This window comes from Orycteropus afer, unplaced genomic scaffold (genome assembly GCF_000298275.1).
Source record: "Orycteropus afer afer isolate SDZICR_OR568_19922 unplaced genomic scaffold, OryAfe1.0 scaffold00006, whole genome shotgun sequence".
Taxonomy (NCBI): Eukaryota; Metazoa; Chordata; class Mammalia; order Tubulidentata; family Orycteropodidae; genus Orycteropus; species Orycteropus afer.
This window is the reverse complement of record NW_006921593.1, coordinates 15,351,893-15,378,191: the sequence shown is the minus strand read 5'-3', so window position 1 is coordinate 15,378,191 and position 26,299 is coordinate 15,351,893. Positions and strand designations below refer to the sequence as shown.

The window sequence follows — 26,299 nt, the reverse complement described above, 5'->3', positions numbered from 1 at the left end:
GTGGTCAAAGCCATGGTATATGGTGGTCAAGCCGTGGTATGTGGTGGTCAAGCCGTGCTATGTGGTGGTCAAGGCCATGGTATGTGGTGGTCAAGCCGTGGTATGTGGTGGTCAAGCCGTGGTATGTGGTGGTCAAGGCCGTGGTATGTGGTGGTCAAGCCGTGGTATGTGGTGTTCAAGCTGTGGTATGTGGTGCTGGTCACTGCTGTGACCCGTCATCAAGTCAGGCCCCATTCGTGGCCACCCCATGCAGTGGGACAAACACTGCTTGGTCCTGCACTGTCCCCATGACCGCCGGTGGATCACCACGATCCACAGGGTCTTCACTGGCTGATTTTTGGGAGAAGATTGCCAGGCCTTTGCTCCTAGTCCTTTTAGTCTGAAGCACCACTGAAACCTGCTTAACGTTCCAGCAGCACGTGAGTCTCCACTGACAGACTGGTGGTAGACGGGCCTGAGGTGCACTGGAGAGGGGCGACATGCCCAAGACCCCAGTGCCAAGGTGTGCTTGCTGTCCATGGTCCTGAAACACCGCTGCACACCACAGTCCTTAGGAACAGCATGCAGGCAGCAGGTGAGAGACTCAGAAACTGAGAAGCCAAGTTGGCCTGTGCCCCGGGTCCTGGCTGTTTACCATAACTTCTTCTTGGCAACCCATTCTGCTTTTGTTATCACTGCTGAATAATTAATCTCGCCCCGCAGGGCTTCAGAGGGTGGGAAATCACTGCATCACTGCCCACAGCAAAGCTGAGGTGATTTCTGGACAGACTCGGCTGCAGCCTGGCACCTGCCTGGGCTCTGAGCGGGGGGGGCTGGCGGTGCTGCCTGGAGCTCACCCCCATCCTCCAGACATGCCTGACAGGTTGACACAACGCTGAAATTTTATCATTTATGTAGCAGCTCGGTGATTAACGGGGCCTCATTTGCACGTGTCAGAAGAAGAGAAAAATCCCCTAATTAGCCACTTTCCCCTTCAGCAACAGGAGGGGGTGCTGCCAATTTGCTTGCAACTCCCTTCTTCCCCCTCGGAAGCTTGCTCCCTGTAATCAGCGATTTATAACCCTTTGTCATGCGGGATTGGAAAAATTATCCTCTAATGATGGGGATTTTAAATACACCAACTTGAATGCAGCCCATTTCACTGTAAGGAGCTGCACGGGAAAACTCCCGTCCACTGTGCGCCCATGCTGCTTGTCCACGAGGCTACCCGCTCTATGCAAACAAGCCCTGGCCATCGCCACCATACCCCTGAGGCCAGCACAGCACCCAGAATGTGCTCAGGAAACACTCCCCAGCCAGACGAAGGAAATGTGGAGAGCTATAAAATAATGCGGGGAAAGAGGGTGCCCACTGAGTAGGTCAGGGTGAGAGAACACCCCAGCTAAGAGTCGGCATACAGTAGGTTCTCGATCGATACCCGGAACCTGTTGTTATACCCATCACCAATAACTGCAGCTGCCTCCACACCACCGTCAGCCCCACCATCATCATCACCACCACCATAACCATCACCATCACCCCCATCACCATCAGTACCATCAACATAACTATCATAACTACCACCAGCACCACCACTGCCACCAAATCCCATCATCACCACCATCATCACCACCATCACCACCACCACCACCACCAACACCATCACCATCATCACTGCTGCTGCTGCCTCCTTCATAACCATCACCACCATCATCACTACCACCACCATCATCCCACCCACCCCCATCACCATCACCCCCATTGTCACCATCATCACCATCATCACCACCCCCATCACCATCCCCCTCATTGTCACCATCATCACCATCATCACCACCCCCATCAGCATCACCCCCATTGTCATCATCATCACCATCATCACCACCCCCATCACCATCACTACCACCACCATCTCACTACCACCACCATCATCACCACCCCCATCACCAATATCACCACCATCGGAGACACACGTTCTCCGTTAGAGACACACCTTCCAGGTCTGCTCCCCAAAGGTGGTGTGCTCCTCTGCTTTCTCAATTACAAAGCCAGCCCAGCATGACGAGTGCAACCCTCTCCTCCTTAGGAAGGATGAAGTAAAGTGGGATCAGGCTGTCCAGACATGGCACTTCTCCCTTTTCATGGCATCAGCTCTGTAACTCAGAGACACAGACTCTAAGCCATCAACGCCCCAGGATCAGGCGCTGGGAGGGCAGGGCCCATCTGAGCCACCATCCATGACCTGGTCACACTGGTCTGCCCTCAGTCCCTTTAGCGCACTGACCCCTGCAGCCACAGGGTCCCTACTCCTGCTTCTTCCTCCCCTCCACAGAGACAACTCCCATCTGTGTCTCTGGTCTCAGCATAAATGCACCTCTGACGTACTCCAGCCCTGACAACTGGGTCCCTTGCTTTATGCCACCATCATATCCTGGGCTTGTCCTGCACAGTCACATGGTGCTTGTCAAGACATGTCTGGTGTGTGCTGCCATGCTAGACTACAAGTTCCATGAGGGTGTGGACTACGTCTGTCTTTTCCTCTCCGTATACAGCAGAGGCAGACGGTAATGTTCAATCAATGTGCTTCTGCTCGAAAGAAGGGAGGCAGAGGGAAGCGAGTGCAGGGAGGAGAGAGGGTCACACTGAGCTGAAAGCCTGCCCACCCTGGTCCTCTCCCAAAGGAAAGCCTCCACTCCCCAGTCTCTCGGTGTGTCCACAGAAAGAGGGAGGAACACATGAGCAAAGCACGGCACTAGAAGAATCCGGAAGCTCCTAGGCTGAGCGCAGTATTTGTAGTGCTCTCTCCTGAGCTGTCAACCAGACGGCAGGAAACTCAGCACACCAAAGGAGAGTGCTGACAAGAGGACAGGAGGAGGGAGGGACAGAGGACCCTCTATCCAGACAGGGTCACACCCAGGGCAAGAAGAACTGGGACTCTTTGTGCTCAGTGGCAAGGGTGGGGACGGCCTTGTCTGCGGCTGCCTGGCTGTCGCTCTGTGGCTCAGGCTGCCTCCTCTACCTGGAGACCCCGGCAACCTGGCCCCAGAGCAGTGACTGACCACTGGACAAGGAACCCCTTTGCATCCCTGGGGCAGACTGCTAGCCCCACAGATGGTACCCTGGATGGTCAGGATGGCATGGGGAAAGGCCAGGGGTGGGAGAGGCCTTCACATACCCTGACCACATGCCACACAACCACCCTGCCAGGTGGGGGAGAAAGGGGCCTGTGAGAGCCGGGCAGAGAATCCTACACACGCAGGGCCTGAGGTCACCGGGGAGGAGGTGTGAGCTCCATGTGCTGTGGCTCGGTCCCACGGGGACCAAGGGACTCTCCACTCACCCACACAGCAGGGCTAGGGGCCTGAACCCTGGGCTGACAACACACCCACCGGGGTTCGGGCCAGAGACACAGCAGGTGACAGCAACCACTAGGCAGGGCACACACTTCCAGCTCCGCCACACGGAGCAGCGCCTGCTGGAGAGAAGTGCAGGCAGGAGGCCTCGGCACCACACACACACACACACACACACACACAGAGCAGGTCAAGCTCAGGACAGGCAGGTGGCCTCGGCACTCACACACACACACACACACACACAGAGCAGGTCCAGCCCAGGGCAAGCAGGTGGCCTCGGCACTCACACACACACACAGAGCAGGGTCCAGCCCAGGGCAGGCAGGTGGCCTCGGCACTCACACACACACACACACACACACACACAGAGCAGGTCCAGCCCAGGGCAGGCAGGTGGCCTTGGCACATCATACACACACACAAACACACACAGAGCAGGGTCCAGCCCAGAGTGGGCAGGTTGCCTTGGCACCACATACACACACACACACACACACAGCAGGGTCCAGCTCAGGGCAGGCAGGTGGCCTCAGCACAGGTACACGCGCGCACACACACACACACAGAGCAGGGTCCAGCCCAGGGTGGGCAGGTGGCCTTGGCACCACACACACACACACACACACAGAGCAGGGTCCAGCTCAGGGCAGGCAGGTGGCCTTGGTATGTACACACACACACACACACACAAACATACACAGAGTAGGGTCCAGCCCAGAGTGGGCAGGTGGCCTTGGCACCACACACAGAGCAGGTCCAGCCCAGGGCAGGCAGGTGGCCTCGGCACCACACACACACACACACACAGACACACAGCAGGGTCCAGCCAGAGTGGGCAGGTGGCCTCGGCACTCACACACACACACACACACACACAGAGCAGGGTCCAGCCCAGGGTGGAATAAGCCCAGGTGAGGCGTGAGCCCACCACTGCCTGCAGGATGCAGACACGGTACTATCCCGGGAGCGGGGCTGGAGCCAAGTGAGAAAGGAAGGAAGGGCAGCAGCAAGGAGCCTGGCGGCCACGTGTGTCCCCAGGAAAGTCCCCTGACGCCAGCCCCTTGCTTTAAAAGAATTTATTCCTCATTAAATCCTTAAGTGGCAAGCAGAGCAGCTCTCTGCTTACGTGCCTCATTCTGACAGCCGGTGCTGATCCCCCGTCAATCACCCGAGCGTAGGTGGCCCCGGCTGCCGGCCCACAGGTTCCCCAGCTCCCTCAGCAGCCAGTGGCAGGCAGGCCTGGCCCCAGACGGCCACTCCCCTGAGCCGTGATTCTAGGCGAGATCACTGCTCCCCACCAGCACTGGGGGCTTTGCAGGAGTGAAACCCCACCCTAGGGGTGCAGGGAAGGTGCCACTCACTCCCCAACAGTAAGACAGGTGGTGAGAACCCCCATGGTCTGGGGCCCCCTGACCCGCGCCCGCAGAGGAGCTGCCACGGCCACCCTGTGTCCTAGTCAGCACTTGGTTCTGTCGGGTTTGGGAACCTGGCCATTCCGACTGTGCAGAGTGGATCTGGCGGTTGTCTTGATTGCCCCCAACGGCCCGTGGCGTTCAGGGTTACTTCTCAGCTTTGCTGAGGGTTCTGTTCAGTCCCAGTGCCCCTTGTGTAATGGGGCAGGCTGTTTTCTGAGTGTTGAGTCGCAAGCATTCTTTGCATACCTTGGACACAAGCCCTGTGTTGCATATGTGTTCTACAAAGATTTGCTCCCAGTTGGTTGGTGGCTGGTCTTTTCCTTCTCTTTGGTGTCTTACAGAACAGAAGCTGGATATGAATTTAAACAAAGTTTCTTTAGGACCTAAGGGGGGAAGAAGATTTCACCAGCCCTCAGTCTGCAGCTTTAAAAAGTACACCAGAACTCTGGGTCCTGTCTAAAACCCCCAAAGAAGGTGCTGTGCTGTGCACCTGACAGAGGAGGAAACGGGCGCACACAGGTATCAAACGGCCTGCCCCAGTGTGGTGAGGTTGTGAGGACAACAGCACTCATCCTTCCACCGGTCAACCCCAGACAGGCATCAAAGTCACCTGGCCACTCATCCATCCACCGGTCAACCCCAGATGGGCATCACAGTCACCTGGCTGGGGGTGGGGAGGCAAGGGACAGAGAACACTGGCTGCTTGGTGACTGTCTCAGACTAAAGCATAGGATCTCTGGGGTCTGATCAAGGCACCCAGCAGACCTCAGCCAACGGGAAGAACCCCTCAGACCTCAGACAACGGGAAGAATCCCTCATAGTCTGCCAGCAAGGAGCACTCATCGGACTTACAACAGCGGGTAGCACCCATCAAGACCTCAGCCAGCAGGAAGCACCGCTCAGATCTCGGCCAGCGGGGAGCACTGATCACTTCTTCAAGAAACTTTGCTCAGAAGTACAAAGTCCCGTCCAGGTGCTCAAAAAAATACCTATTTTAAAACTTGCTGACCAAGACTCCCCAAATGGATCATTTTAACATGAAAGCGAGCGCTGGAGATTTGCATTGCGAGTGCGGATGCTTCTATGAAGACGAACGAACAAACTTGAGGGGCGCCATCAAGCCCCTCCCAGCCCGCCTCCTCGCTCCCATTCAGGCTGCGCTCATTAACACAGCGGCTTAATTGGCATTTCATCCCGCATTGTGTCTCCGCGCGGAACAAGGCGCAATTATGGTGAAAAAGCACTTGCGTGTCCGCCTAATCGCGTCATTCATCCGCGTCGGGAGGAGCACAGATGTTCCACGGGGGGGGGCCCCCCCGAGCGGCTTTCAGACGGCACTTGCCGTGCTTCCAACTTTACTGAGAAGAAAGAGGGCTCCAGAGCAGCCGCACGGTGCTTCTCCCCTCGTCGGACTCGCTACCAGGCAGCCACTTTCAAAGGCTGCTTCCGCTGCATTTGATTTTTCATTGTCCAGGGCACTTGTGTGCTGAGGTCTCAGCAGTGCTTTGTTTAAACACACAGAGTCCAGAAGGTCCTGCACGGGGCCTCCTCCGCACGCACTCCGTCACCAGGAAGGCGGCTTTCCCAGGAGGCCAGGAGTGGCGGCTGGGAGCTTGCCGGCCCGTCTCTCTTTGGAGTGGTGGAAACTTTCCGCCTCTGCAGACCGGACACAACAGGGGCCCTGGCACTGGGACAACGGGGAACCGATTCAGCTCTCCTTCCCAGGGAGGGGCCTGCGGAGACAGCGGCCAGGGACAGCCTCCACCCCGCTGTGCAGCTCCTGTGGGCAGAGCACGCCCTGGGCCACCTTCCCACTGCACAGTGCCCTGCCCCTCTGCACATGGACCGTACAGACCCTGGGCCCCACCCCTGGGCCCCCACTTCTCCTTGGGCCCCCCCAGACAGATCGCCATGGCTGGGGCCCTGAGCTCTGCTCGGGAGATGCAGCCCCCAAGGGCAGAGAGCCTTGCAGCCTGCCCAGGCCTGGTCCCTCAGCCGTCAGTCTGCACGGCCCACAGGCAGGACCAAGGGCACAAGAAAGGATTTTGAGAGCTTGTAGCCTCAGCGAACTGGACGGGACCAGGGTCCCTGGGGGTGCAGACAGTTAGCATGCATGGCTGCTAACCAAAAGCTTGGCAGTTTGAGGCCCCCCAAAGGTGCCTTGGGAGAAAGGCCTGCTGTCTGCTTCCCACAGCCTGGAAAGCCCTCCGGGGCAGCTGTGCTCTGCACACATGGGGCCACCTTGAGTCAGAATCCACTGGACGACAGCCGACAGTAATAGCGACCGGGCAGGTGGGGCTCTGAATCCACCTGGAGGTGCCGTGGGAGAAAGGCCTGCTGATGGGCATCAGGGAGGTCAGAGCCGCAGAGACCCGGGGTAGAGTTCCACTCTGCATACGGGAGGTTGGCGCAACAGTGCGGACTCAACAACAACCAATACCACCAGCAAGAACAGACGCCCACCGTGAGCCTGTGTCCACTGACCTCAGCAGGGCCACTCGGAACGGGATCACGGGGCCTGGGCCAGGCGCCCTGGGCCCTCCACCACCCCATGCATCTCTTTGTAGCGCTTGTCAGGCATAAACTGCAGGCTTCTCGCCACCGTCCTGCTGGCTGACACACAAGTTTAGCGAGGGCTCACTGGGACTGTGTGGGCCTAAACAGTTTTCAACACTTCTGTGGTTTTATGGTGCTATATTTAGAAACCTCTAAATAAAGCCCACGGAGAATGTTGCAATAATACACATTTTTTAAACTCACTAATTGAATGTTGTCATTACAAGAGCTATTTTGGACCATCTGCTAAATATGTAATTTAGGAATTAAGATTCATATCTTACAGGATACGCTCATTATTCCCTTGGATCCATTCGGAAACTTTCTGAACACACACAAAAAAAAACACCATTCACAGCGATAACCCCTCCATCTGCGTTCAGAGGTTAGCGCCATGAGCAATCACGGTTCACCATGGCCACCAATCTGTGGCGTCCTGGACACCAGGGCAGGGACAGCCCCATCGTCTGAGTTCCAGTCACCCACCCAGGGAAACGGGCTGGCGAGCTGGTGACAGGGCTGCCACCCTCAGGCCTCCACTCAGTGGCCTTCACCCAGAAGCCCAGCCCCACACAGAGCATCACCAGGCCATGAGTTAACGGCCATGTCGGCCTTCTCTGCGGGTGGACTAGTGCCTTAGCACAGAGAGGACATGCTGAGGATACCTACAGACTGTGCTCACCCGGGCCCCCCAGGGGCACACCCCAGCATAGTTGAGCAAGGTTTCACGAGTCACATCAGCAAACATCACCTCCTCCCAGCGAGCGCTCTGCTCCTGTCAATATAGGCTGGAAAGCACCTGCCGCCCCAGGAGCCACGGTAGGATGGTGCACACTGACCCGCACAGCACATGCTCCGGTCCCAAACTCAACTGTCTCGAATGCCAGCAGTAACTCTCTGCTCACGAGGGCCTCCTCCCGTCCCAAACTAAACTCATCTTGCTCCAGTGCCACCGTTGCAGATTGCAACCACGGCTTCTCTGCTCTGCTGACCAATGGCAGTGCCTCTGTACCAAGGCTTCTGCTCGCCACCATGCCAGCCACCAGACCAGATGTGGCCAGGACTCGCCCCCACAAGCGAAGCGCTCAGTGCCTTCCACCGGGAAACGGGTCCACCCTCTGGCTGATGCTCCCGTGCAAGTACAAGTTCCCGGCAGACCCAGGAAGACAGAGGAGCGGCCCAATGCCTCTTCACCCAAACAAAGCTCTCCTCTGTCCCTGTCCCATTGTGACCAGCGGATGGGAAGAGAAACTGGTCAGGAAACAGTAAAACAGGCAGGCGGAGGAGAAATAAGCACTTAATTGTCGCGCCACCAGGAATCCGTGACACATCTATCACTAAGCCAGACTCACTGCCATTGAGTCGGTTCCGACTCATCCTGGAATGCAGTCCTTCGGGATCATGAAGGCTCAGCCCTTGGAAAAGTGGAACAGGGAGGGGGTAAACTCTGTGCCCTCCAACAACACTGCAAGGTGGGCATGGTCATCCCCAGGTGACAGGTGGAGTGAGGGCTTGGGGAAGCACAGGACCTGTCCCCAATCAGCAGAGCCACTGGCAGAGACAGCGGTCAGACCCATTCCCCTTGCCCCTCTGCTACACGGTGGCCTGACCCCTGGGCATCTGACACCAACCCTAATAGGTGGCCGTCAGCACTTCAGGGCATCCTGTCTTGTATCAAGTCTCCACATTCTTCAAGGAGCACAAGAAACTAGGTGCCATGGACTAGATGGCTGTTCATGGAATCTCACGTGTGTCATATAGGACCGTGCTCCAGAGGGCTCCCCACGGGTGACTGCTCAGGAGCAGACAGCCAGGCCTTTCCTCCATGGCACTGTTGGGGGAGTTTGGACGCTACTCTTGTGACTAAGCACAAACTGTTTGTGCACCAAGGGACTTTCAAGTCAGAAGAGAAGTAAAGTGAGAGTGAGAAGGGTGAGGAGGTCAAGAGAGCGGACAGGTCTGGGTTTCATTAAAGGACACAGGAAACAAGCCCCAAAGAGCTGAATGTGCCCACAATCCTCGGAAGACACATGGAGAAGCGTGCTCCACTTAATGCAGCCAAGATGGCTACAAGTCAACGGTCACCAGGGAGACCTTGAAAACAGGGCTGCGAGGGAGGTGCAGGCAGGACGAGGCCAGGGCTCCCGCAAAACCCAGGAGCACCCCACACATCTGCTCGTTGTCATCAAGTTGATTCTGACTCATGGAGACCCCATGTGACAGTCACTGCCCACAGGGGTTCCTAGGCTGCCACCCTTAGGGAGGCAAACAGGCAGGTCTTTATCCTGAGGAGCTGCTGGGGGTTCTGATCACCAGCCTTTCAACTGGCAGCCAAGCACTTAACTGCTGGGCCACCAGGGCTCTTGACACATCTATGAAAAAAGCAAACTCACTGCCACTGAGTTGATTCCAACTCAAAGCAACCCCCACTGGGTTTCCAAGGCTATCAATCTTTGTTTGATGGAGACTGCATCATCTTTCTCCTGCAGAGCAGCTGGTGGGTTAGAACCACCAGCCTTTTGGTTAGCAGCCAGATGCTTTACCAATAACACCACCAGGGCTCCTTAACACGTTTGTTACAACAGCCAAAGCTGAAGCTGCCAACGAGACCAAGCGCTGGTGAGGGTATGGAGCAACTGGAACTGTCGCTCATCACTGGCAGCAAAGGCCATGTGAGACATTCTCTTAGAACACAGTTTGTCAGTTTCTTACAAAGTTAAACACACATTTAGGAAGTGTTACGAACATACATTTATAAAGTGGTGTGATGTTCACGCACATTTAAGTATGTGACCAGCAATCCTACTCTCGGGTTTCTAGGCAAGAACAATGAACATTCCATTCACACAGAGCAGCTTTATTCCAAGGTTCCAAACAGGTTCTTCCTGGTTCAGTCATAGCTAAGGAAGCAAAACCAGAACATGCCCACACTTTTTAAATTTGGTGAACCAGAATAGTAACTGGGACAGGAAAAATCATGGGTTGAAGCCCTGCTAGAAACCTCATTTCCCTCTTAGGGAAAAAGGGCAGCATGCATGGTGCCCAGCAACCAAATCTCTTGAACAACAGAGTTAGAAACAACGGTGCCCTGCTCCAAGACAGCAGCCAACCACACTGCCTTGAACATGTTGCTTTCCACAGTCCTGACAATAATCCTGTCTCCTGAAAGGGCTCACTACGCCTCTTCCAAGTCTCCCATTCCAGGCCTTCCACCCCTCATTTTTCTTGTTCTTGTTAGTATTCCAGATCACCCAAATTTTTACAATTCATGTGTATTCCTGTTTTGCTTTGTCAGCCATAGCCGAACTGGTTCACACCAGCTTGAAGCCCTACTTTATTCAATTTCAACAGAAACTAGAAACAACCCAGATGTCCTTCACCTGGTGAGTAATAACACAAAGCACTCAGCAATGCAAAGCAGTGAGCTATTGATTCACAAACAGCAGCGATGAATCTTGAAAGCATTCGGCTCAGTAAGAGAAGCCAGACGTAAAAGGCAGCATTCTGTGTGATTTCATTTATGGGACATTCTGAAAAAGAAAAAGCCACGGGACAGAAAGCACTCCAGGGGTGGCCAGGCAAGAAGGGGGCTGACCATGAAGAGGGACTGGGGTGGGGAGCTGCTCAGGGGGCCATGAAGCTCAGTGCATTTCTTAAAGCACAGAACTCTGCCCCACCAAGAGGGAATGTTAGCAGACACAAATTTTTAAAAAAAGCAACCAGAATGGGGCATTGTTGTTGTTGTTGTTGTTTGCCGTCAAGAGGACCTGACTCATAGCAACCGCTCCTTGGGTTTCTGAGGCAGTATCACTACAGAAGTAGATTACCCAACCTTCCTTCTGAGGAGTGGCTGGTGGGTTTTAGGCACTATGCTATCAGAGCTCCCAAGAGAATGGGGTGGGAGACCCAAAATAAACTATAAACCATAAATGACAAACTTAGCTGCATTACAAATAAATCACATGACAACACGAAGGCAGCAGGGGAGCTCTGAGCCTCAGTCGTGCGGAAGCAATATGATGACTGGACCCTGCAAGACTAAAGACAAAAACAAAGACCTCTGCCCAGATCCTCTGCTGCGGCTCGTCCATGTGTCTCCCACAGAGCAGCAGTCCAGTGATTCTGGGCTCAAATGCTAGGAGTGAACGATCCCATGAAGACGTAACTGACAAGAGCCAGGGTGCTTACTAGAAGCAGACAGAATGAGCCCATGGCGCCAGATCAGAAACAAGTACCGGGATAAACTCACGGCTTTTTAATATATGCACAGATGGATGGTGACAGACACAGAGAACAACACAGATGTGTGTGTGCACGGGTTCATACACACATATGTTCCCAGCTCTGTCCAATGGGACAGTCTAGGAGCAGCGACACCCCAGCAGCCATGAGCCCACCTAGGACTCAGATCTTGGTGTTCATGCCGACCTCCAGTAAAAGGAGCCTGGTTTATGCCAACAGTGGGGCAAGGCAAACACAAGATGAGCTCAAGGCATCTTTGGTGCCAAAAAGTAAGGGACCACTCAATAAAAGACAAGGTAACCAAAGGGCAGAAGGGCCACCTTGAAACAGGGGCCAAAGCTGACACAGTGCAAGCAAATCAACTAAGGACAGTATGAGACGCTGCCCCACAGAGTAAATGCCCACAGTCCACACTACATCAATAATGGGCAGATGAAGAGATGGGGCAAAAAGACAACTCTTCCTCATCAAAGAGCTTCAACTAATAAATGCTGCCATAACAAAGCAAATAAAAATCACCATCAGAACAACTGAGGCCGGCAAGACCCAAACAAAAGCTCTCACGACTGGGTGAAGTCTGATAAGAAACAGGGTACCTGCAGAGTCTCAAAGTATCTCCCCAAAATACTTGTTCATTACAAAGGAAAAAATTACAAGTTTAAGAAACACAGCAGGCACTTTTAAAGGAGTCAAGGTCCACGGCACTGTGAACAGACCACAGTGACATACATCACACACTCCTTCACTGAGAAGGGTACATTGTTACCGTGTGGTACCCTTGCTAAAAACACACAGCCTCAATCTAATCCTAAGAAACCACCAGACAAGTCCCAGCTGAGAGCTGTGGACACACTCCATGAACGAAAAAATTGTTAAGCTGGACTTAACTAGAATTAAAAACTTCTGCTCTGTTTTGTTAAAAGAACGCAAAGACTGGGAGGATATATTTGCAGAACATTTGATCCAGCAATCCCATCACTAGGTACATATCGTAAAGAAGTGGGAACCAGGATAAGAGATTTATGCACACCCATGTTCACTGCTCAGCATATATACTGAGCAAATAATCCGAGAAGCTGGACTATATGAAGAAAAATGTGGCATTAGGATTGGAGGAAGAATCATTAACAACCTGAGATATGCAGACAATACAACTTTGCTTGCTGACAGTGAGGATGACTTGAGGCACCTACTGATGAAGGTTGAAGAATACAGTCTGCAGTATGGATTATGTCTTAATATAAAGAAAACAAAAATTCTCACAACTGGACCAATAAGCAGCATCACAATAAATGGAGAGAAGATTGAGGTTGTCAAAGAATTCACGTTGCTTGGTTCTACAATCGATGCCAACAGAAGCAGCAGTCAGGACATTAGACAACATGTAGCATTGGGAAAGTCAACTGCAAAGGAACTGTTTCAAGTGCTGAGGAGCAAGGATATCTCCTTGAGGACTAAGGTGCGCCTGACACAAGCCATGATATTTCCATTCGCCTCGTATGCATGTGAGAGCTGGACAATGAATAAGGAAGACCGAAGAAGAGTTGATGCTTTTGAGTTGTGGTGCTGGCGAAGAATGCTGAAAGCACCGTGGACTGCTAAAAGAACTAACAGATCTGTCCTGGAGGAAGTGCAGCCAGAATGCTCCTTGGAAGCAAGAATGGTCAGACTTCATCTCACCTATTTTGGTCATGTTGTAAGAAGGGACCATTGCCTGGAGAAGTATGTCATGCTTGGTAGGGTGGAGGGTCAACGAAAGAGGGGGAGGCCTTCAACGAGATGGATTGACACGGTGGCTGCGATGATGGGCTCAAGTATAGCAGGGATTGTAGGGCTGGCACGGGATCGGGCAGTGTTTCGTTATGCTGTGCATGGGGTCACTATGAGTCAGAAACGACTCGATGGCACTTAACAACAATAACAACAACAACATGTTCACTGCAGCACTATTCACAATATCAAAGAGATGGAAACAACCTAAGTGCCCATCAACCAAGGAATGGAAAACCAAACTGTGATACATACACACAGTGGAATACTATGCACCAACGAATAACGTAGAATCGGCGAAACACTACATAACACAGATGAACTTGGAGAACATTATGCTGAGTGAAATAACTCAATCACAGAAAGACAAATGCTATATGAGTCCACTATTATAAAAAGTCAAGGAAAGGTCTGTACATGGAAGGAAACTTTCTTTGTTGGTTACCAGGGAGGGGAGGGGAGGAGAGGGAACACTGCAAGATAGGTGGAGACAAGGATTGATTTGGGTGAAGAGAAAGGCAATGTACCAAAACACAGTAACACTAAGGGAAAGGAAGACACAGAGAGGCGCGGAAGAGGTACAGATAACAAAGATGATTTTCAACAAAGATTTCACATACACAGTGCTGCACTATCAGTGACAACAAACATTCAACTGCAAGTCAACAGATGGCTAGACAGGCTGAATGATCAGGTATGTGTAGGCCAAAGGGAATATGCCCAGGGCCACATGTAAGGCTGGCAGTCCATGTTTCTGCATATGTATTTATATATGCCGTAAGAATGTCCATAGAAATAGAACTAACAGAGGGCAAAGTTGTGATAACTTCTTAGGCACAGTCAACCACCCTGATGGAGTGAGTTGTTGGACCTGTGGGCTCAGGACAATGGTGGCAGAGGACATCAAGCTCAACTGGCATAACATACTACACAAAAACATTGTTCTACGTACTACTTTGGTGAGTAGCAACTAGGGTCTTAAAATCTTGCAAGCAGCCATCTAGATGCAACAATGGGTCTCTCCTCATCCAGAGCAAAGAAGAATAAAGAAAACAAAAGATTCATGGAAACAATTAGTCCTCGTGACCGGTACACCATGTGATCCTCTCAGTCTATACGACTATGAGACCAGAAGAACTAGATGGTGCCCGGCTACCACTGTCAACCACTCAGAGGGGAATCTATGGAGGAGATCCTTGATAGAGAGGGAGAACAATGTGGAACAAAACTCAAAATCGTTTGGAAAAAAAAAAGGGGAACCAGGTTTGCTGGTCTGAGAGAGCCTGGCAGAACCACTGAGACTATGGTCCCTAGCTGCCCTTCAGGTCTGGAATTGAACATACACCTGTGGCTTCCAGCCAAACAAAAGACAGGCATATGAGTTAAACATGTACCTGAGGTAGATACACTCCTTGGAGGGAATAATCATGGGAGAAAGAAGGGCTGTGTATGCACAGGGAGACAGCTTAGGGGACAGGAGTGCATGGAGGGATGAATACAGGGAAGAGGTAACTATCAGGAGGAAGTGGGAGGGGAGGTGTTGCATTGGGGTAATTTGTAATCAGTGTCATGAGACGTGTGTGTGAACTGCTGTATGGAAAGTGAATTTGCTCTGTAAATTTTCACCCAAATCACAATTTAAAATGAAATTTAAAAAAAAAAAAAAAAAAGCTTGTAAGCAGCCATCTAGATGCAACAATGGGTCTTCTCCTCTCCTCATCCAGAGCAAAGAAGAATGAAGAAAACCAAAGACACATAGAGACAATTAGTCCAAGGGACTGGTAGACCATGTGATCCTCAGCCTATATGACCGTGAGAGCAGAAGAACTAGATAGTGCCTGGCTACCACTGTCAACCACTCAGAAAGGGATCAGTGCAGGAGATCCTGGATGGAGGAGGGAAACAATGTGGAACAAAACTCAAATTTCTAGAAAATACCAGGTTTACTGGTCTGATAGAGCCTGGTAAGAGCCCTGAAACTATGGCCCCTAGTTACCCCTTAGGTCTGGAATTGAACTCACTCCTGTAGTTTCCAGCCAACCAATACACTAGTATATAGGGTGAACATTGACATCAGGTGGATACACTACTTAGAGCGATCAATCATGTGAGAACAGAAGGGCAGTGTTTGCACCGGGAGATAGCTCAGGGGTCAGGAATGCACAGGAAAGAAGGACACAGGGAAGAGGTAACATCAGAGAGGAAGGGGGATAAGAGCTGTTGCACTGTGGGAAATTGCAGTCAACGTCACGAAACAAAACGTGTATAAACTGCTATACGGAAAATGAATTTGCTCCGTAAACTTTCACCCAAATCACAATTTTAAATAAATAAAGTATTTGCAAAACATGTATCCAATGAAGGACTTGTATCCAAAATATACAAAGAACTATGAAAGCTCAACAACAGGAAAACAATTCAATGGAAAAAAAAAAGGCTAAACGTCTGAATAGACACCTCACCTAAGAAGATACACAGATGGCAAATGAACACATGGAAAGATGTCCAACACATGTCACAAGGGAATCACAAACTCTAACAATGAGATACCACTACAGCCCGACCAGAAGGGCCGAGTCCCACACACCGACATCACCAAACCTCGGTGAGGGCGTGGAGCCACGGGAACTCCCACCCACTGCTCCTGGGAACGCAAAATGGTGCACCCACTCTGGAAGACAGTCTGGCCATATTTTACCAAGTAAAACAAGTCTTACCACACAGTCCAGCAACTGGGCTCCTCAATATTTACCTAACAAGTTGAAAACATATATATACCCACACAGAAGCATGGACAGGCATGTTCACAGCAGCTGTTTTTATAACTGACAAAACTTGGAAGCACCCAAGCTGTGAACAAGTAAGCAAACTGTGGTTCATCCATACAATGCAATATGATTCAGTGACGGAAATGAGCGGCCAGAGACACGGGGGAAGCTGAAGTCCACGCTGCTGAGTGAGAGAAGCCAGTCTGAAGAGGCGACACCCTGCTGGACTCCAACTAGATGACACTCTGGAGAAGGCAAAAACACAGGTACGGGGAAAATACCCGTGGCTGCCGGGGCTCAGGGGAGGGAGGGAGGAGGAGGTGGAGCCCAGGATCTGCAGGGCAGGCGGCTATTCCGCCTGCTACTTGATGACCCGTCCACCCTGGGCTAGCTCAAGCCCTTCAGCTCCATGAAGGCCGTGCGCTGCTTGTCCCAGGTCTAAAACTGGTGGATACCTCTCTCATTGTTGAGGCAAAACAGTATCGGCAGATCTGAGGGTGTCTTTCTGGAAAACCCTGGCTTCGATTTGCCATGGTTACCCCTCCTGGAGTGTTGCCTCCCGTGCAGCGAAGTCTACGTGGACGTTGCTCGAGGGCTTCACAAGGATGGCTGCTGGCACGCTGTGGCTTTTTAACGAGCTCAGCAAACTACGGCTGTGGGCAAATCTGACCCAGATGCTGTTTGCATCAATACACTTTTACTGGAACACAGCTGCCATTCTCAAATGCACAGCGTCAAAGGCTGGTTTAGCGCTACACCACCAAGTAGCTGCCTGCTCTGAGCGGCCTTGAGGTGTTGTGAGTGGGTGTGACCAAGACCCTGTGTCCCATGGAGCATGAAATATTTATTGGGTACCCCGATGCAGAAAAGCTTCCTTGAGCCCTGTTCCCCACCTACCGGGGGCTCTAAGCCCTCAGGGAGGATCCATTTTACAAATGCAAGGGATTCACAGATGCACCCCCAGGTGAGCACTGTTGCTCGATTCACGGGCCTGTCCAGGAAAAGTCTGTTTCCAGCACAACGATGATAAATAGTTTGGAGCCGGAGACTAAACCAGCCCCAAAAAAATACTCAAACCCCCTGCCTTCACGCTGATTCGGACGCACAGCGAGTCCGCGTGACAGAGTGTAACTGTGCCCCATGGGCTGGGCTGAACTGGGGTCAGGGACCTGGCACGTCTCTCAGTGCGCTGTGGTTTTATCCATTTCCTCCCCAGGCGACATCCCTGTGCTAACAGTGCTCTCAGCCCGAGCTGCCAGAACCGGGGACAGGAGCACAGAGGCAGGAGAAGCTTCCCTCCCAGGCCCACGCAGCTCCCCCTTCCCTCAACAGGCTGGTGCTGGAGGGTTCTAGGCGGTGCCCCAGCCACTGCTACCGTCCCCTTCTCCTTCTGGATGCATGCTGCCAGCTGAGCACCGCCTCCACGGCCAGTGTCGAGTGGGTGGGTCCAATAGAGCTACTCGAGCGTGCGCTCTGGTGCGCCACAGCCAGCGGCTGGCAGCATATTTTTGGCAGGGAGCACGAACCATCCCTACATTCTCAATCTCTCTCCTCTGTCCCCTCCCAGGGCTCCTGTGCAGCACCCGCCTCCCCACGGTCCAGCCACCTGCCTACCCTTCTAGCAGCCAACCATCAAGACAGTGTCAGCACAGTGGGATGCCCTACAAAGTCCTGCACTGAGGGCCAAGGGTGAGTAGGCCACGGTCTCCTGGGACCAGGGCTGCACTGAGGGTTCCTTTGACTCCAGCTCAGTGGGGTCTGTGCAGAGGGAGGGGGTACCCCACTCTGGTATCCAGCTCCTTCTCCTGTGCTTAATTGCTTCTGACGCTTCTGCAGCCAAACACTCCCTTCCCCTCCCCATCTCCCCCAACTAGATCGAAGCAAAGTGGCCCCAAGAAATGCCCTCCCTGCCATAAGAGGCAGAGCTATGGAGCTCTGTGAAGCCCCTGCTGGACAGTCTCTGTCCCCACCCTTTCTGACCAAAGGCCAAGAGGGGGCATGGGGAATGTGGCCCAGGGCAGGGGGTGTGGCCGTGAGGGCTTCCTGCCCCATGTGCACGCAGGTGGAGGAGCCGCACAGAGCTCACGCTCACTGATACGAGCCACAGCTGTGGAGGCCATAAGAAGGTCCAAAGACCCCACCCTCGGCCTCCCAGCATCAGACGCTGGCCGGCCCAGCCTAGCGCTGAGTCCCCTCTTCAGTTCTGAATTTTTAGGGACAATACACAGAGGTCAGCAGAGTCCCAGCCCTCGGCTCCAGGCACAGAACAGGCTGGAGACTCGGGAACCTGGGTCTGAGTTGCATGCACCTCGAAAGCTCAGGGCCACACGAGGGGAGAGCCTGCCTGCTGGCCTTGTGGAGGCCAAGTCCAAGCTGCGACACAGGGCAGAGCCAACATGGCCACCACTTTGGCACCAGACACAGAAACCAGTGGTGGGAAGCTCAGGGACAAAAAGCGTACCTGTCATGGGACGGCTTGCCCCCCAGAGCTGAGTGAGCACAGGGCATGGTACTCAGGCAGGGAGTGAGGCCCCCATCCCTGGAGGGTTTCAAGAAGAGGCTGAGCCATGGGGAAGGGGCATACCCCATCACAGCAGCTGGGGGATGGCATCACTCAGACAGCTGTGGGATCTCCCTCTCGGTTGACAGCTGCCACAGTAAAGGTGTCCTGCTAAGTGACTAGTTCTCTCTGTTCCCCCAGTAAGAGCAGGTCTGAGAACGGACAGATGGAAAGACACATGGAGGACAAGGTCACTGCCCCCGCACAAGGCACCACGCACCTGGGTGTGCTGGCAGCAACGAAAGCCAGTAGCTCAAGGGGGCTCAGGACTTACAGTGTGCCGTGCCCTCAGGCAGAGCCCCAACACACGGGCCCACACACGGGCCTCCTCACCAGCACTGGAGCCACACCACAGCTCCAGGTGGGCGGGCGGCTCACGAAGAAATGTTTCTCCTCCTGACCCTGTGCCCCACAGGGAGGGGCTGGGATGACTGTGGATTGGGATGTCCTCAGACTGCTATCCACTGAGGCCGCACGCACCCAGAGTCATGCAGCAACCAACACCAGCCCAGCACCAGAGCCCAGGGGACTCCCCGCAGACCCCACATGCGGCCAGGGTGTCCTATGGACAGCAGGCAGCCCACAGTCCCAGGGATAGCATCACATGGTGACATTTTTAAACCCTGGTCGTTACCTATCTCGTCCCCTCAGGGGACTGTGAGCTCCATGAAGTCGGGGTTCCAGCTGCTAGTCCACCGCCCCACCTCCCAGCCTCAGCAGAAGGCCCAGCACTCAGCAGGTGGCACAGCCATGTGGGTGGACGCAGACAGACAGGTAGACGCAGTTGGACAGCTGGGGATCTGAAGGGGGAGGCACTGAGAGACGAGGAAGTGCCCCCATAGGTAACAGCTCAGGGGACAGTAGCCCCAGTGGGTATCTACATGGGGGCGGCAACCCCATGCAAACAGTTATGACTCCAAACTGCTCCTCAAGGTCTGTCCCCCTCGTGCCCCTCACTGCTTGTCTTTGGTCCCTTCCTTGTTGCAGCACCTCGGTGGACTTTACACCTCCAAATATTCCAAACCCTGGCAGCAGGAAAGTCAGGAGGACAACTGCCTCCTCTGCCCTGAGACCAGAAGAACCAGATGTGCCCAGCTGCCATGGTCGAACATTTTGATCGAGTATTCCATAGATGAACATTGATCTAAAGGGGGAAGATGCAGAACAGAGTTTCATAATCTCCAGACTTCCTGGACTGGATGAACCCCTGAAACTACTGCCCTAAGGCAGATCTTAAACCTTAAACCAAAACCCTCTCCTGACATCTCCTTGACCCAAATATGCATTAGCTTGTAAAGCTCTGCAGAACACCAGGCTCTGTGAGGAGACCACACTGAGCACAGCACCCCACAAGGTCACACAGTAGCCTCGTTTATGTCTACAGGGACAAACACAACAGGGAAGAGAAGGGTGAGGATGGTGGCGCCACTCGAGGAAAGGGCCCAGTGTCACTGAGTTCCGCGTACAGAACCGCTCTACACATGTTCTCATGGAAACACGTATGGTGGCTGTTTTGCCATGTCTGTTCTCAACAAGAAAACGGAATGGCCCTGCCCCGTCCTGCCCTCCCAGAGGTGACTCGAGCTGGGCTTCTATTGATCAAAACCAGGAGCATGTAAGCTAATCCTTGCTGGCCCTTGGTGAGAAGCAGAGGCCACTTCTTCTTCAAGAACACCAGCAGGGGCCAGCCTTCGCCCTGGGGGTGGGGCAGCAGCCCCAGCTGAGTGACACACCAAGCAGGCCCCTCTGGGAGTCTGGCGCTGGGATGCTGGTCTCGAGGCAATTAAGCCCATGTCAGAGCGGGCCTGGCAGGGGGTGGATCGATAGACACTCAGCACAGCCACGCAGGTGAGGGATCGATCAGACAGACGCCGGCCATCTATTCCCATGGGCTGTTTACCATTCTGGCCGGAAATAAATGAATAAGGCCACCAATTAGTCAGCACCCTGTGCTCTGGGGGACTCTGAGCCGCTTCCAGAAGCCCGTGGCCAGGCACCAACACCACAGCCTGACCAGAGGTGGAGAAGCCAGAGGGCCGAGGCAAGGGGCAGCCCGGCCTCAGCAGAGAACAAGCTCCCCTGGCCGCCATGTGCCCCAAGCCCCTCACGCACCCCGAGTTCCTCCCACGTCCCCGAGGCCCTCACGCGCCCTGAGCCCCTCACATACCCCGAGCCCCTCACGTAGCCTCCATATGGCAACAGGACTGAGACCCTGGCCATCCCAGACAGACGGCTCGTCAGCAGGTGGAGCAGGCCACGACTTTGTAGGTCTGATGGGGCACACGACTCTGTGTGCTGGGACTCTTCTCATGCAATACAACTCGCCAGATCACAAGGGCTGGGGAGGAGGAGGGGCTGACACCCCGAGCCACACCGAGAGCAGGTGAAGCTGATGGCCGTGAGAGGCCTAGAGAGGAGAGTGGACAGTGCCTGCCCGATCAGTGCAGACAGGCCAGCCGCGCCGCAGCCACAGCCGTCTGCCTGCAGTCCATCCACACCCCCACCTGAGCCAGGAAATGTCAGGCAGCAGCAGTAGCCACTCCCACCCCCAGCTAGAGTGCCCCCTACCTGGGAGAGAGCATGGGGACGGGAGGAAAGCCAGTCCCAGCCCGGCTGCACGCAGCCCACCACAGGCCAGGTACTCACTGTCCAGGTAGGAAGACCAACACGGCCTGAGTTTCACAAGGCAGCTGAGACAACCGCCCCCGCACCCTCTACACCCACAGCAGCCGATCTGAGAAGCAGGTGGGAGGGAGGAGAGGCAGGTGGCCAGCAGAGGGGACCCCAGAGCCAGCAGAGCAAGCACAGGCTCAGCGGTCCCCCCGATGACCCACACGGTAGGATAGAGGCCTGGATGGGAGACAGCAGGGAGACCTCCACAGCTGTGTGCAGGGCCCGAAGCTGGCCTGCAGCCTGACCCTGACAGAGCCCACCTGGTGACATGCTAACAACTGGGTGTCCAGAGAGCTTCCACTGGACACTGTTTCCAGGAGAGCAGTTCCAACGTGGCATTTAGAATGGCCACTGAACATGTACTAGCTGTTGGCCATCCGAGTGGGCTTAGGCTGCTAGCCAGTTCCTGCAGCTGCAGTCCTTCCAGGTGCGGCCCTGAGGTGCCCAGGACAGGGAATGAATGTGAAGCCCTGTCCACGGGCTGAGCAACACCAGCCCCCCAGAAGCTGTGAGGGCTGGGATGGGAGCCCCTTTGCTTCTAAGGCCTCCCAGCTCTCTCACAGGTAGCGCTGGGGTTGAACTCAGGAGACGATGTGGAGATGGCTCTCCAGCCCAACTGGAATGGCGGCTGACAAGCGCTATGTAACTGCAAGTTGTGCTCAGCTCCCAAGCACATGTGCCTCATGACACTTAGGGCTCCAGGTGACGGAGCCACGACAGTGGGAAGACCTGTGGACAAGAAGGACATCCGGGGCTCCTCCCCGGGAAAGGAACCCTGAGTGGGCAGAAGCGCTGGATATGACCTGACCATGTGGCTGCTCCTGGCCTTGTGGCCTCGGGGAGGTCACTGCATCTAGGCTCACTTCCACCACCCAGAGCTACTGGCAGGACCAGTGAAATAAGGACATGAGAGGAAGCCAGCAGCCGAGAGGGGACATGCGAGAGGGAGGGCATCGAGGGGGACGATGGGCTGACACTCTCCTGTAAGAGGCTCTCGGTTTACGGTCCAACAGTAAAAATGCAAGGCCCTATGATCAAAGGTTCCACACACAAATTCTGACCCAAAGGGGGAAGATGCAGAACAGAATTTTCAAATTGCCCAGAGTCCAGACTTTCTGGAGCCCTGGAAGCTGGCTGGATCCCTGAAAATAATGCCCTGAGGAACTCTGGAAACTTAAAAGCTTAAACCAAAAGCACTCCCTGTATCTCCTTTAAACCAAACAACCCTGCTGTTATTGTTGTTAGGTGCCACTGGGTCACGTGCACACCAGGCACTCCCGTCAGGGTAGAAGGACCACCCAGCCGCTCCCAAGCTGGGGCTGGTGCTCAGACCCACTGCAGCTGCTGTCCTCCCTCTCCAGTGCGGGCCTCGAGGGCGGCCCTTCTCAGAGGCTCTGGACCGGGCGGTCAAGCAGACGCCGCCATGCTGATGGGGGTCCAGGCGCCACCACCGGGGGGATGCTGACAGCCGCAGGGAGCCTGGATCTGTGAGCAGGCAGGGCTCTGGTCTCCCCTCAAGGCCCAGAGCAAAGGGACGGTGCTCACAGCTGACAAAAACAGGGACAGGAGCCACCAAGGCTCCATGACAGCCTGGCAGGATCCAGGCACTCGCTTCACCGCCAAGCAGGGCAGTGAAGCCATGCTGCCAGAGAGCGCAGGCGAGCCAGGCAGAGACAAGCGGCCACAGGGGACAGAGCAAGGAGAGCAAGCGAAACGGGGCGGCCACGGAGAAGCCCACCTGTCACAGGACGAGCCGGGTTCCCAGCAGGTCATCCCACCGCACTCTGGCAGGTGGGAGGAAGAAAGGTCTCCCAATGTGCATGCGCAGGACACGCCCCTGATGTCCCTCCCACGTGCACAGTGACCCGTCCCTCCTGACAGCAATGCCTCTGAGGGGACTTGTCAAAGGGAAAGTGCTCTTCAGACCCGAGCGGAGGCTGCAGCACCCCCTCCCGGGGAGACAGTACCGTGGCAGCCCTGTCCCCACAGGGCTCCCTCTGAGCACACAGAGCCGACAGGCCACACAGCCACAGCGCCGGCCGCAGATCGGAAAACAAACAGTTATTTCTGAGCACACAGACAAGATGGGCTTGCTGACAGCCCTGTCTGCACACGGGGACACTGCCCACGGCCTCCTGGTCAGAGGGGCAGGCAGGCAGGCAGGCACAGAGAGACCGCCCAAGCTTCAATGGGTGGGGAGAACATGCCCCCAGGACGGAGGAGCACAGGGTGCTGGACAGAGTGGGGCTGTGGCTGCCTCGGGGCCCACCAAGTCCCTGAGGCACTGAAGTGGAACAGAGCTGGGGGCTGCAGGCTGGGGAGCTGCAGGGTGGGGTCCCCTGACCCTGCAGCTGTCACAACAGGTTCCACTCGGCCAAATGCCCTCCCCCTGCCCCCCCATGATGAAGCCCCCGTGAAGTCCCAGCGTCGTCCCCCACAGGCTGAACCCTCCTGGGCCCTGGTCCCCATCACCCCGGTCGTGGCCAGGCTTGTAGCAGACTACATACCCCACAGCACCGTGGCTATCTGGCCTGTCTCTGGAAATTCCCAAAATGCAGAGGGGGTCTTGTCTGTCCCACTGAACACTAAGCTTTGGAAAGGGAGTGGCCCCCGCACACCTCTCCACAAGCCAGGGGGCCATGATCAAGGCCCTCCTGGGACTCACGCCCTACATGCTTCCCACGGGAAGGGCCAGTGTCCTGGTCAGCACAGAAGCAAGACTGTCCCTCGTTTCTATTCCTTTTCATGGAAGCCCGTGTTGAAAGCGGCTTAAGCGTAATAAAACCTGGTATATTTACAGGAAGAAAGCATGGACCGAGAGTAAAGCTGGTAGGGCGGAGAGCTCAGTACATCCCACCCCCAGCTCCCCTGCAAGTGGGCAGGGCTGGCCTGTCATGCAGAAAGAAACCAAAGCCATTTAAAATTCACAGTGCCGTTTCTCCTTCCCTGCTGAGCAGTCCCGGGGGACATCAGGCACAGCCTGGAAGGGCCTTGGGCTCTAGCTTTCTGTGCAGTGCCCCACAAACGTGCCCACAAAACAGGGTCTCAGTGGGCACGGATGCCCGGCAGGGGCCCCGGAGTGATGTGGAGGCAGCCACAGGCTGACAACTGCGGAGGTCTCCCTCTGACGCCATACCCACTTGCTGCCCACCCCCCACCCCCATCCTGTTGGTTCCTGGAGCTGACAGTGAGGTGGGGGCTGGGATGCCCAGCACGATGGGTCAGCTACCCTCGGCTGGACCGTGGCCAGCCCAACAGAAGCCAGCTGCTGACACTCCAGGGACAAGGCACAGCCAGCTGCACCCAAACCCTCCGAACCCCACACAGGCCTGGGGGCCACACACACCTCCAGTCAAATGGGAAGCTTAAAACCAGAGGGACCAGGGTGTGTCCAGAGCCGCCCGCAGTGAGGCCGGAACTATCTCAGGCCTGATGTGAGTCGAGAACCCAGGTGGAGCATTCAAGCTGGCTTCCAACAGCAGCTCCTCTAACCTGCACGCAGACTACACTGCCTGCACATGATCATGGCTCTGAGCTCCGGCAGGGACAGGGTCTTCCCACTATGGTCACAAGACCATAGCGCAAGACGGGCAGCCAGTCCCCAGGGGTCCTGACACTTCGGTCACACAAGTGCAAGATGGGCAGCCGGTCCCCAGGGGTCCTGACACATAGGTCACACAAGTGCAAGACGGGCAGCCGGTCCCCAGAGGTTCTGATGCACAGCATTAACCGTCAGCCTTTACAGTGGACCCCCAGGGACAGACAGGAGAGAGGAAGCCATTTGACTCAACAGGTTACCAGAAAAACCCTGCCCTGCCGCTGTCCTGTGAACACCCTGTAATAAACTGAATGTTATATACCCTTGGCCCACCACGCACCCCACTGATGTATCACCCACCAGTCCCTGCTAAGTCTCCGCCTCGTCTCCCTGACTGTCTTTTAGCCAACGATGATTGTGTAACTCTACTTCCTGCCGGTGGGGCAGCCACTTTCACTTGGAACTTGGGCGTCTTCCCAGACCACAGCGTTTCTGTGCCTCAGTGAATCTCTTCTGCCCTGACTTCAGCAGACGCTGTACTGGTGCTCCAAGAAGGCATCAGGACCAGGAAGTCAGCTTTAACAGAGAAAAGTGACCGGCTTGCACTAGTGGGGCTGCCAGGCACCTGGAATGGAGTGCTTTCATTTCTCCAAGCCACCAGGAAGGAGACAGACTCACAACGAAGGACAGTCCCATCTGCACTCATGACAAACATGAGGGACCGTGAGTGATTCATAGAGGCACTGGGAAGTGCACTCAAACTACCAGACAACAGGTTGGTGGCACCTTGGAAGACAAGCCTGGGGACCTGCTCTGGGAAATCCCACGGAGCCGTTCTGTTCTGTCACACAGGGTCAATGCGTGGGAATCAGTGGCGTTCTCCCAACTGGAGCCGCTGGGGGCATGAACAGCAGACACGCGTGTGTACCTACTAACTGAAAGGTCGGAGGTTTGGTTCCACCCAGGGGCACCTCAGGAGACAGGCCTGCAGACCGGCTCCCATCAAGATGAAAGCCTAGAAACCCGATGGGGACAACCAACCACGTGGCAAACAGCACACATGCCCAGGTAGGGAGCTCAGGACAGGGCAGGAAGCGGGGTGAAAGGAAATGGGAAACAGGACCTGGGAAGAGTTGTTCCGTTGTGGGGTTGTGATCAATGTCGTAAAGCACGTATGAACCACTGCATGGAAAACCAATTTGCTCTGTAAACTTCACTCAAATCTTAACAAAAAGTTAACGGAAAAAAAAAAAAAAAAACATGAAGCTGTGCTGCCCTGTCACCTGGGGTCACTGAGTCAGAACTGGCCTGACCCAGTGGTCACCGTGGTGCCCTTCCTGCTGGGGTCACTGAGTCAGAACTGGCCTGACCCGGTGGTCACCGCGGTGCCCTGTCACCTGGGGTCACTGAGTCAGAACTGGCCTGACCCGGTGGTCACCGTG

At 54.7% G+C, this 26,299-nt stretch overlaps 1 protein-coding gene across 1 annotated transcript in view; it reads right to left on the bottom strand.

Annotated features, from left to right (window-relative positions):
• Positions 1-26,299, bottom strand: part of MAD1L1 (mitotic arrest deficient 1 like 1) — a 370,401-nt gene that overhangs the window by 242,697 nt on the left and 101,405 nt on the right. The gene's annotated exons all lie outside the window — the stretch shown is intronic.